Here is a 13,032-nt window from a genome sequence, read left to right as displayed (position 1 = left end):
AGGGTACCAGTAAAGCTTACAAGTTGATGGATTTTGATCATTGAAAGCAGTCAGGTTTGCTGTTTTAACACACAAAGAGAATCTATCTATAGAGCAAAATCACAAGATGTCCTAGTCCCACTGTATAAGGCAGGGGTAGTTAAACTGCGGCCCTCCAGATGTCCATGGACTACAATTCCCAGGAGCCCTTGCCAGCATTCGCTGGCAGGGTCTCATGGAAATTGTAGTCCATGGACATCTGGAGGGCCGCAGTTTGACTACCCCTGGTATAAGGCATTGGTCAGACCCCACCTGGAGTCCTATGTGCAGTTCTGGAGGCCTCCCCTCAAAAAGGACATGCCGAAAATTGAAAAGGTTCAGAGGAGAGAGGGAAGAATGATCTGGGGCCTGGAGAGCAACACTATGAGGAAAGGCTGAGGGACTTGGGAATGTTCAGCCTGGACAATAGGAGGCTGAGAGAATCATAGAATCATAGAGTTGGAAGGGGCCATAGAGGCCATCTAGTCCAACCCCCTGCTCAATGCAGGGTCAGCCCTAAGCATCCTAAAGCATCCAAGAAAAGTGTGTCTCCAACCTTTGCTTGAAGACTGCCAGGGAGGGGGAGCACACCACCTCCTTAGGCAGCCTATTCCACTGCTGAACTACTCTGACTGTGAAAAATTTTTTCCTGATATCTAGCCTATACTTGTAGTTTAAACACATTACTGCGTGTCCTCTCCTCTGCAGCAAACAGAAACAGCATCCTGCCCTCCTCCAAATGACAACCTTTCAAATACTTAAAGAGGGCTATCATGTCCCCTCTCAACCTCCTTTTCTCCAGGCTGAACATTCCCAAGTCCCTCAACCTATCTTCATAGGGCTTGGTCCCTTGGCCCCAGATTATCCTCGTCGCTCTCCTCTGTACCCTTTCAATTTTATCTATGTCCTTCTTGAAGTGAGGCCTCCAGAACTGCACACAGTACTCCAGGTGTGGTCTGACCAGTGCCGTATACAATGGGACTATGACATCTTGTGATTTTGATGTGATGCCTCTGTTGATACAGCCCAAAAAGGCATTCGCCCTTTTTACCGCTGCATCACACTGCCTGCTCATGTTTAGCTTACAATCCACAAGTACCCCAAGGTCTCATTCACACACAGTGCTACCTAGAAGCGTATCCCCCATCCAGTAGGCATCGGGGTATGATGAGGAGATATGATGGCTTGCTTTTTTGAAAGGTTGTCACTTAGAGGAGGGCAGGGAGTGGTTCTTGTGGGCAGCAGTGGATCGGACCCACAATAATAGCTTTAAACTACATGCAGAACGATATTGGCTAGATATCGGGGGGAAATTCACAGTTGGAGTAGTTCAGCAGTGGAATCGACTGCCTAAGGAGGTGGGGAGCTCCCCCACACTGGCAATCTCCAGGCAACAGTTGGATGGATACTTATCCTGGATGCTTTAGGATGATCCTGCATTCAGTAGGAGGTTGGACTGGATGGCCTGTATGGCCCCTTCCAACTTTTTGATTCTATGATTCCGTTAATCTAAGGTTTGCTCTCCAGGAGTTTACACACAGCATTTCAGCCTTGGTGATTTTAAGAAGTGAAATGCAAGCTTTTATTAATATAAAACCATAGAATTGTAAGGGACCTCCAGGATCACCTAGTCCAACCCTCTACACTGTGCAGGAACAACCACCTGCCCACCAAAAATCTCCAGAATCCAGCCTGGCCTGGAGGAAATTCACCCACCATCCCACAACGGCAATTAGCAACTCCCTGGATATGCAAAGAAGGGCCACAAGAGACAAACACTGGCCCATCCCTTCCTGTCTAAGTTCATAAGATCATCATTCCTGTTAGAAGACTATCCAGCCTCTGCTTAAAAATGTCCAGAGAAGGAGATCTCACCACCTCCCGAGGAAGCCTGTTCCAGTGAGGAACCGCTCTGACTGTCAGGAACTTCTTCCGGATGTTTAGCCAAAAATTCTTTTGAATTTCAATGCATTAGTTCTGGTCCAACCATCTGGAGCAACAGAAAACAACTCTGCTCCATCTTCTCTAGGACAGCCCTTCAAGTATTTGAAGATGGTTCTCAGATCACCTCTTAGTCGTCTTCTCCCCAGGCTATGCCCTGCAAGTCCGTGCTGAGTTTGTTCAGCTTAAAGCCGTAGATTCTAATGGGCACAGATGGGAGTAACTCTGCACAGGATTGCACTTTTCATTGTTGACGAATCTGCTGAAGTGTTAGCTGATTGAGTGGGGCAATGTTAAATAACGAGGACGTCTTCTTGATGCTGTAAAAAGCTACTTTGTGTATGGTGTGTTCCCACAAAGCCAGACAAAAGGGGAAAATATTCACAATGGCCTTTTCTCTTGAACAATCTTCATTCTGTTGTGTTAAACACTCCTGTTCTTTTAAATAAGTTTTGTTCCCCAGACATGTGATGGTCTCTTTTTGAATCTCTGAAAGAGGGGCTGGGGTAAGCCAGCCTGGGGGGGGGGGGGGGTTTGCTTTGCCTTGGAGAGTGGAAGGGACAGGCAAAATCTTGGATTGAGGGGGAACAGGGAAAGGAAGGGTGCAGAAGCCAGGGAAGATGGGCTGGTTATTTTTCTTTCCTTCTTGGAGGTAAAAGTTCAATTGTTTTCTGCTTGTTCATGTTACCTCTTCCTTTTTGAAATTCTAGATTTCCTTATCTCTCTCTTTTTTTTTTTTTGTAGTTCAATAAATCAACTATTGTGGGGTTTTGGGGCCTATTGCTTCTGAAATTTGGTGAACTAAACCAAGAAGAGATCCATTAGCTGTTGCATGCCATCCCACAGCAGGTTGGGCTGCCAGGCCAAAGGAGCAATACATAAAAATAAATACAACCAGTTATAATTTCCCAGGACTCCTCCTGGTTAAAGAAGAGGGCATCAACCAGATAGGGAACAAAAGGACAGGGAGAAGTATAAGGGACCAGAGGTGGTAACCAGGGAACTGCACAGACTCCCAGTTCACCACACCATGAGTAACAAATTTATGCATAGTTACCTGGGAGTAAGTCCCAGTGAACTTAGTGGAGCTGAGTTCTGAATAAATACCTTGCTAGTCTATTAAAATTATAAGCTGTTCCGCAATTGCCCTCTAAAAGACACCTATACCAAGTTTTTTCCCCCGCGGAGCGCATAAAATAAAACAGTAAGGACCCCGAGGGCGGGCCCTGTCCGGGATGAGGAAGGGTGCAGATTGGCCTCTTCCCCTGGACTGACAATCGGAGGGCCCAATCGGCAGGCACAAAGAAGGCTCGAGATTGGTCCCTTGCCGCTGGACTGACGAATCGGGAGGCGCGAAGCCCCTCCTGATCCGCCCCCTCCAACATCGGCCACATGGGGCCAACCGCCGCCATTTCCTCCATCGCCGCGTACAGGACACGTCGCCACCTGGCCACGCGACCAAGAGGAGCTGGCGGCAGGGGCTGGAGAGCGACGGCCTTGACTCTGTCCCGGCCCCATGCCCGCCCGCCGCCATTTGCTGCCTTGCCGCCACCAACGGAGTTAGGTGGTGGGCTGGGCGGGGAAGAGGAGGTGGCAGCAGCGGAGGGGAAGGCAGCAGCAGCAGCGGGGAAGGCTCCCAGGCCGCCCCATGGCGCCCACAGGTTTGGGGGGGCGGGAAGGCGGAGAGCCGCCCCACCCAAGACACAAGGCCTGCTAGCACCTGCTGTATTTAAAGTACAGCGGGCTTAGTTTCTAGTATATATGTGTGTGTTAATATTTATATCAACCTAATATGAAAGCATTTTATTAGGGAATAAACACCAGACTCCTGAAATTTTAAAAAGCTTCCCTCGGTGGCTGTCTCTCCTGTTCACCAAATATCCTAGATATAAGATTGCCACCTCATTAAAAAAACAAAACACTTCTCCTCCGCTCTGGTTCAGCCTCGGTTGGAGTCCTGTGTTCAGTTTTGGGCCCCCCAGTTGAAGAGGGATGTTGACAAACTGGAGCATGTCCAGAGGAGGGCAACAAAGAGGGTGAGGGGTTTGGAGACCAAGACGTATGAAGAAAGGCTGGGGGAGCTTGGTCTGTTTAGCCTGGAGAGGAGACAACTGAGAGGGGATCTGATCACCATCTTCAAGTATTTAAAAGGCTGCCATATAGATAGAGGATGGAGCAGAGTTGTTCTCTCTTGCCCCAGAGGGACGGACCAGAACGAACGGGATGAAATTAATTCAAAAGAAATTCTGTCTAAACATCCGGAAGAAGTTCCTGACAGTCAGAGCGGTTCCTCAGTGGAACAGGCTTCCTCGGGAGGTGGTGGGTTCTCCATCTTTGGAGATTTTTAAGCAGAGGCTGGAGAGCCATCTGATGGAGAGGCTGATTCTGTGAAGGCTCAAGGGGGTGGCAGGGGACAGTGAAAGGGTTGTGAGTGTCCTGCATTGTGCAGGGGGTTGAGTTGGACTAGATGACCCAGGAGGTCCTTTCCAACTCCATGATTCTATGATTCCTCTGTTTTAACTCTAATTGGAGATACACATATTTAGAAATGAAGCTTCCCTTGTCATATTAGGCTACGATGCACCCATTTTTCATGCGTGGCGAGTTCCTGTTCAAGGTGCATGAGCCGTGTCACCTTTTAGCATGTTTGGCTTTTTGCTGTCAGTCGCATGCACATCAGCAGGGCCAGGCCCGGTCAGTCCTTGGATAGGAGACCACTCAGGAAATGCAGGGGCAGGGACTGGCAAACCACTCTGAATGCCTCTTGCCTTGAAGATCCCTGAAGGAAGTCACCTTAAGTCAGTTGTGACTTGGCAGCATTCCCCCCACCCCCTAACATCTCACTTAGTGTGGTGAGAGGCAGTGCGGGATGGAGGTTAGAGGGTTAGAGGCCCAGAGAAACCCAGGCTCAACTACAAAGTTCACTCTTGACATATCAGAGCATGGGAGGGGGCGACAAGGTGGCCGGGCGTGCTGGTTTCCTGGTGGCCCCTGTAGTCTGAGCCAGCATAGTTGTGTTCTTATGTGGTCACTCTGGGCCAGTCGGTGTCTCCTAGAGTAGCATACCTCATAGGAGAGTTGGCAGGGAGAGTTAAGAGAAATTCTCTCCTCCAGCCTCAAAGGGACCCTGTGATGGAGCAGAACCATGGAACAGGTTTCCATGGCAGAGTGGGGATTCGAACCCTGGTCCTCCTGAGATTCCAACTGGCATGCTAACCTCTGTACAGCATGGGCCCTTCTTTCGCAATCTCACAGCTGGCCTGCTTTGGTGCCCCAATGTTCTGCCTCCCCTTTTGCCTTCAAAGAGCATTTTTGACAGGACAGGAAGGTAGGTACATAGAAGATTCCCCCCCCCAAAAAAAAAACATGGGATTATAATTTTTAAAAAAGCCTAAATGTGTGGAAAGTTTATCATTTAAGGATTTATTGCTTATCAGGCAGCTTGTCAAAGGCTGCTGTGTGCAGAGATGATCCAGCTGCACTGGATGAGTTCAAATCCCCTGGTCCAGATGAAATGCACCCGAGAGTACTCAAAGAACTTTCCGGAGAACTTGCACAGCCCTTGTCCATCATCTTCGGGACCTCTTTACGGACTGGAGATGTCCCAGAGGACTGGAAAAGAGCAAACGTTATTCCGATCTTCAAAAAAGGGAGGAAGGATGACCCGGGAAACTACAGACCAGTGAGTCTGACCTCTGTTGTGGGGAAGATAATGGAGCAGATATTAAAGGGAGCGATCTGCAAACATCTGGAGGACAATTTGGTGATCCAAGGAAGTCAGCATGGATTTGTCTCCAACAGGTCCTGCCAGACCAAGTAACAGGTTTGCTGGATCGGGGAAATTTGGTTGATGTCATTTACCTGGATTTTAGTAAAGCTTTTGACAAGGTTCCCCATGATGTTCTGATGGATAAGTTGAAGGACTGCAATCTGGATTTTCAGATCGTTAGGTGGATAGGGAATTGGTTAGAGAACCGCACTCAAAGAGTTGTTGTCAATGGTGTTTCATCAGACTGGAGAGAGGTGAGTAGCGGGGTACCTCAGGGTTCGGTGCTCGGGCCGGTAATTTTTAACATATTTATTAATGATCTAGATGAGGGGGTGGAGGGACTACTCATCAAGTTTGCAGATGACACCAAATTGGGAGGACTGGCAAATACTCCGGAAGATAGAGACAGAGTTCAATGAGATCTGAACACAATGGAAAAATGGGCAAATGAGATGCAATTTAATAAAGATAAGTGTAAAGTTCTGCATCTGGGTCAGAAAAATGAAAAGCATGCCTACTGGATGGGGGATACGCTTCTAGGTAGCACTGTGTGTGAACGAGACCTTGGGGTACTTGTGGATTGTAAACTAAACATGAGCAGGCAGTGTGATGCAGCGGTAAAAAAGGCAAATGCCATTTTGGGCTGTATCAACAGAGGCATCACATCAAAATCACAAGATGTCATAGTCCCATTGTATACGGCACTGGTCAGACCACACCTGGAGTACTGTGTGCAGTTCTGGAGGCCTCACTTCAAGAAGGACATCGATAAAATTGAAAGGGTACAGAGGAGAGCGACGAAGATGATCTGGGGCCAAGGGACCAAGCCCTATGAAGATAGGTTGAGGGACTTGGGAATGTTCAGCCTGGAGAAAAGGAGGTTGAGAGGGGACATGATAGCCCTCTTTAAGTATTTGAAAGGTTGTCACTTGGAGGAGGGCAGGATGCTGTTTCTGCTGGCTGCAGAGGAAAGGACACGCAGTAATGGGTTTAAACTTCAAGTACAACGATATAGGCTAGATATCAGGAAAAAGTTTTTCTCAGTCAGAGTCGTTCAGCAGTGGAATAGGCTGCCTAAGGAGGTGGTGAGTGCCCCCTCACTGGAAGTCTTCAAGCAAAGGTTGGATACACACTTTTCTTGGATGCTTTAGGATGCTTAGGGCTAATCCTGCGTTGAGCAGGGGGTTGGACTAGATGGCCTGTATGGCCCCTTCCAACTCTATGATTCTATGATTCTATGAAAACTGGTCATGGATGAAGCAATGAGCCCCAGGCGGCCCCCACTGCAGCAGCCGAATCTCGGCCATGAAAGGGAAACAGGAAGTGAGCCTCCATCTTTGCAGTACTTTTGCCCCTGAAATATGGGCTTAGCTGGGAGGGAACTGGTGATCCTCTCCCAAGAGGGAGGCAGGTGCCCATAATTCATGAGCAGCAGGCCAAATCAGCAGCTTCCCTTCCCTCTTGAGCCGTCTCATTTGGCTGATGTTGTGTGCCACCACTTACAACCGTACTTGGCAGTTTGTTTTTCCATACAGATCAGGCGCGCAGAGGACATGTCGCATGTGTGCAGTTGCACACCAGGCTGCCGTGCGCAGATCCAGACCATTCGTCTATTAAGGTCTGATTTGTCTACTCTGAGTCACAGGGGATCTCAGGTCAAGGTTTTTCTCCCTCATCACTTGCTAACAAAGAGCCAGTTTGGTGGAGTGGTTAGGAGTGCGGACTTCTAATCTGGCATGCCAGGTTCGATTCTGCACTCCCCCACATGCAACCAGCTGGGTGACCTTGGGCTCGCCACGGCACTGATAAAACTGTTCTGACCGAGCAGGAATACCAGGGCTCTCTCAGCCTCACCCACCCCACAGGGAGTCTGTTGTGGGGAGAGGAAAGGGAAGGCGACTGGAAGCCGCTTTGAGCCTCCTTCGGGTAGGGGAAAGCGGCATATAAGAACCAACTCTTCTCCTTCTCCTTCTTCTTCTTCTTCTCCTTCTCCTTCTCCTTCTCCTTCTCCTCCTCCTTCTCCTTCTCCTTCTCCTCCTCCTTCTTCTTCTTCTTCTTCTCCTTCTCCTTCTCCTTCTCCTTCTCCTTCTCCTTCTTCTTCTTCTTCTTCTTCTTCTTCTAACTGGCCATTGCACCTCCCAGAGGGTTGGCTCTACTGTGAAACCAGCCAAGGTGGATGACTCAGGTGACAAGTTTGAGTCTTCCTGTATTGACCCGATCCATTTCATGCTGGGTCTTCTTCTCCGGCTCTTCTGCACATTGGGCATTATTGTGTGAAGCCTGCTGTATGGCAAAGCGTGAAAAATAATCGCAACTCACGGGCATTCCCCACCTCTCGAGCTCTCTAGAATGTTTCCGGGAGCTTTTCGTGCGTCTTGCACTCCTCACTCGCTGCCGGAAACGTGAGAAGAGAGAACAAGGCATTTTAGAATTATAGAATCATAGAATCATGGACTTGGAAGGGACCTTCTGGGTCATCTGAGTCTGTGAAGGTTCAGGGGGAGGCAGGTTATAGTGGGTGAGCGACAGGGCTGGGAGTGTCCTGCATAGTGCAAGGGGTTGGACTAGATGACCCAGGGGGTCCCTTCCAACTCTACGATTCTATGATCTAGTCTAAGCCCCTGCCTTATGCAGGACACTCACATCCCTATCACTCATCCACTGCAACCTGCCACCCCATTGAGCCTTCACAGAATCAGCCTCTCCGTCAGATGGCTCTCCAGCCTCTGTTTAGAAATCTCCAAAGATGGAGAACCCAACACCTCCCGAGGACGCCTGTTCCACTGAGGAACCGCTCTACCTGTCAGGAACTTCTTCCGGATGTTTAGACGGAATTTCTTTTGAATTAATTTCATCCCATTCGTTCTGGTCTGTCCCTCCGGGGCAAGAGAGAACAACTCTGCTCCATCCTCTACATGGCAGCCTTTTAAATCCTTGAAGATGGTTCTCAGATCCCCTCTCAGTCGTTTCCTCTCCAGGCTAAACAGACCAAGCTCCCCCAACCTTTCCTCATATGTCTTATTGCTTTTTAGTCTTGTTGTGCTTTGGCCTGCCTACCATTGTCACCAACCAGCCCCCTCCTGGCATGGAAGATTGACATAAGAACTTCTGGTGACAGGTGGAAATTTTTCTTTAATAGACTAATTTGTTTAAATATCTATCCCAGACAATCACAGCTGAGGTGCAGGTTCGCCTGTTCGTTGATCCAGGTCGTTCTCCGTTTGAAAAAGGACTTCCCATCCCAGGAAGAGGAGAGAGGGAGGCAGTTGTGAGGGTGGGCAGAGAGCCAGTTTGGTGTAGAGTTTAGGAGTGCGGACTTCTAATCTGGCGAACCAGGTTCGATTCTGCACTCCTCCACAGGCAGCCAGCTGGGTGACCTTGGGCTCGCCACGGCACTGATAAAGCTGTTCTGACCGAGCTTTAATATCAGGGCTCTCTCAGCCTCACCCACCCCACAGGGTGTCTGTTGTGGGGAGAGGAAAGGAAAGGAGATTGTAAGCCGCTTTGAGACTCCTTCGGGTAGAGAAAAGCGACATAGAAAAACCAACCTTCTTCTTCTTCTTCTTCTTCTTCTTCTTCTTCTTCTTCTTCTTCTTCTTCTTCTTCTTCCTCTTCCTCTTCCTCTTCTTCTTCTTCTTCTTCTTCTTCTTCTTCTTCTTCTTCGCCTCCATTCATTTCTTTTGCTGGTGGCCTGCTGGTTGTCTGCTGGGGGATCGTGCTTTTTAGGTTGGTGACTGGTGAATTCCCTTTTTGAGGTTCACCAACTCACCCTTCAAAATGGCTGAAGAAGCAAGCAGTTTGCTGGCCAGATACGGAGTGTAGCATCTTCAGGTGGTAAGCATGACGCTCTATTTGTGGCATGCGGAAAAGCCCTCAAAATAGTTAGGCTGAGAGAAAGTGACTCAGCAAACTCCCATGGCGGAGTGGGTATCTCAGTCTGGGTCTCCTGCTGTGCTCACTACCCCATTGGATTCGAGCAACCCTGTTTGGTGATATGGATGCTTAACTAGGATGCTGGACTAGGGTTGCCAACTCCAAGGTGGGAAATCCCTGTGGATTTGAACCTGGGAAAGGCAGAGGAACCGAGGGACCTTGGCCTCTAATCCACCCTGCAAAGCAGTTTTGTTTTTCTCTCTCCAGAGGAACTGATCAGAAGCAATTCCAGAAGATCTTCAGGCAGCCTTATGCAGCTAGGCTGATGTTAAACTACCTGTACTTGCTCAATATAATTATTCTCTGAGAATGTCTTGAATCCCACATGTGAACTGTGAATCCAGGGCAGAGTCTGCACTTACTTGCTTTATTCCGTTGTCAATCCTGTTGAATTCAGATCGATTTGAACTCGGGTCTTCCTCTCCCCCCCCCTCCCCATTGAAACAGGAAAGTCTTCTGCACGTGGTTAGGGAGGCTCAGAAGGTGTGTGTGTGTGGGGGGGGAGCCAAGCCTCTTTCTTTCTTTTCTTGGAGGGGGGGGGAAGAGGATCGAAAAAGGCAGAGGAGTGAGGAAAAATCCAGGACCGACAGAAGTTGAGAGAAATTAGGGGCTTCTCCTTTAAGGCAAGCGTGTCACATGACCAGGTGTAGCCTATCAGAGGTTCTCTACCACGGAGCTTTCCTTCCCAAGCTGGATAAAGGTAAAAGGTAAAGGTATCCCCTGTGCAAGCACCGAGTCATGTCTGACCCTTGGGGTGACGCCCTCCAGCGTTTTCATGGCAGACTCAATACGGGGTGGTTTGCCAGTGCCTTCCCCAGTCATGACCGTTTACCCCCCAGCAGCAAGCTGGGGACTCATTTGACCGACCTCGGAAGGATGGAAGGCTGAGTCAACCTTGAGCCGGCTGCTGGGATCGAACTCCCAACCTCATGAGCAAAGCTTTCAGGCGGCTGCCTTACCACTCTGCGCCACAAGAGGCTCTTCCCAAGCTGGATATTCGGGATTAAAAGCAGTCTGAGATATCGCACAATAAAGGTAGGGTCACTCCGGATCAATCCTTCTTGCCGCAGAAGGAAAATTAAAATCGCCCCAAATCCAAACGGAAATCGCATTCTGTGTAGAGGGCAGGGACTGAATCGATCTGGGGTTGGAATAAAAGCTCCGTGCCGTTTACACCCAGGTGTACCTGGTCAAGAGCTTTTGAGCAGGGGGTTGGACTAGATGGCCTGTATGGCCCCTTCCAACTCTATGATTCTATGATTCTATGAAGACGCTGTCTGGCAGGTATGCCTTTTGAATACCCTTCCAGAAAGCCAAATTGGGAGATGCAGCAGAAGGAACCAATGAGGAGGGCTCTTTCTCCCTCATTTAGTCCCTGAGAAAAAGGAAGAGGAGACACAGGGATGATAGATCAGAAAGGGCACCACACGGATGACTCACTGCTCTAATAAAAATCGGCTTTATCAGCAAAAGAAATGCAGCAAGAGGAAGGGGGGACAGTGCATTAATTTTCCATGGCTTGTTGGCAGGCTGCAGCCGCAAGATCTGAACCGAACTGCACAATGTGAGGATGGTTTAAGAGGCCTGCCTGTGCAGACATATCAGTAGCTGATCTCTTAGACAGCAAGTACATATTGCACATTGGGGGGGGGGCATGAAACCAAATGTTTAGATAATGCTGCCCTCTCTGCTCGGGCCGCTCTTTTGAGAGTCTAACTGTGCAGTCCTAGACAGAATCCCAAACCTTCTAAGCCTTCAGGGTGTCTCTTTGCTCAGGATTATCATCTGCCTGAATGCTTCTGAGAGGCAAATGTCATTTACTTCCTCAGAACTGAACACAGAGAATCCTAGAGTTGGAAGGGGCCAGACAGGCCCCCTTTTTCCACCCCCTGCTCAATGCAGGATCAGCCTAAAGCAGGGGTGGTCAAACTACGGCCCTCCAGATGTCCATGGACTACAATTCCCATGAGCCCCTGCCAGCGTTCGCTGGCAGGGGCTCATGGGAATTGTAGTCCATGGACATCTGGAGGGCCGCAGTTTGACTACCCCTGGCCTAAAGCATCCAGGATAAGGATCTGTCCAGCCGCTGCTTCAAGACCACCAGTGGAGGGGAGCTCCCCACTTCCTCAGACAGTCGATTACTCCGCTGAACTACTCTGACTGTGAACATTTTTTTCCTGATAGCTATCCGATATCATTCTCCATGTAGTTTAAATCCATTACTGCAGCGTCTATCTTCTGCTGCTCTTCTCTACGTGACGGCCTTTCAGATGTTTAAAGAGGGCTATCATGTCCTCACTCAACCTCCTTTTCTCCAGGCTGAACATTCCCAAGTCCCTCAACCTATCTTCAACCTCCCTTGGCCCCAAATCATCTTCGTTGCTCTCCTCTGTACCCTTTCAATTTTATCCACGTCCTTCTTGAAGTGAGGCCTCCAGGACTGCCCACAGGACTCCAGGTGTGGTCTGACCAATGTGGTATACAGTGCAACGATGACATCCAATCACGGGATTGAAATGTATCAGTTTCGGGGTATAATTTATAGCAGAGGAACGGCCAAAATAAGAAAGGGAGAGGAGTGACATTGTATGCCAGGGATGTCTATCCTTGGGAAGAAGTCCAGGATTTTGATTATAGGCCGTGACGTCTTCGGGTGATCTTGGAAATCAGGTTGAAAACACGTGGTTGAAAATTAAAGGTGGAGAAAGTAATAGAGATGTCTTGGTAGGAGTTTATTATAGACCAGGGGTAGTCAACCTGTGGGCCTCCAGATTTCCATGGACTACAATTCCCATGACCCCCTGCCAGCGTTTGCTGGCAGCGGCTCATGGGAATTGTAGTCCATGAACATCTGGAGGACCACGGGTTGAATACCCCTGTTACAGACCATCACGTCAATCTGATGATTTGGCTATTGGAAATTTTGCACATACTATGTTTCTGTTTTGTACAGATTAAGTTTCTGATTTGTAAGAAAAAGAGTTGGTTCTTATATGCTGCTTTTCTCTACCCGAAGGAGTCTCAAAGCAGCTTACATTTGCCTTCCCTTTTCACTCTGCACAATAGACCCCCCCCCCCTGTGAGGGAAGTGAGGCTGAGAGAGCCCTGATATCACTGCTCGGTCAGAACAGCTTTATCAGAGCTGTGACTAGCCCAAGGTCACCCAGCTGGTTGCATGTGGGGGAGCGGGGAATCAAACCCGGATCGCCAGATTAGAAGTCCTAACTGCTACACCAAGCTGGCTCTCTAAGGCAATAAAATTGATTAGTTGATGGATCTGGATGATGTTTTTTCTGCTACGAATTATTAAACCTTCAAGGAGTAGAGATCTAGCGGTTATGGGTTTTTTAAAAAAAATTATCCTGATATTT

The sequence above is a fragment of the Paroedura picta genome, chromosome 17 (assembly GCF_049243985.1).
Source record: "Paroedura picta isolate Pp20150507F chromosome 17, Ppicta_v3.0, whole genome shotgun sequence".
NCBI lineage: Eukaryota > Metazoa > Chordata > Lepidosauria > Squamata > Gekkonidae > Paroedura > Paroedura picta.
The sequence above is the reverse complement of the archived record's forward strand: the minus strand, read 5'-3'. Positions refer to the sequence as shown.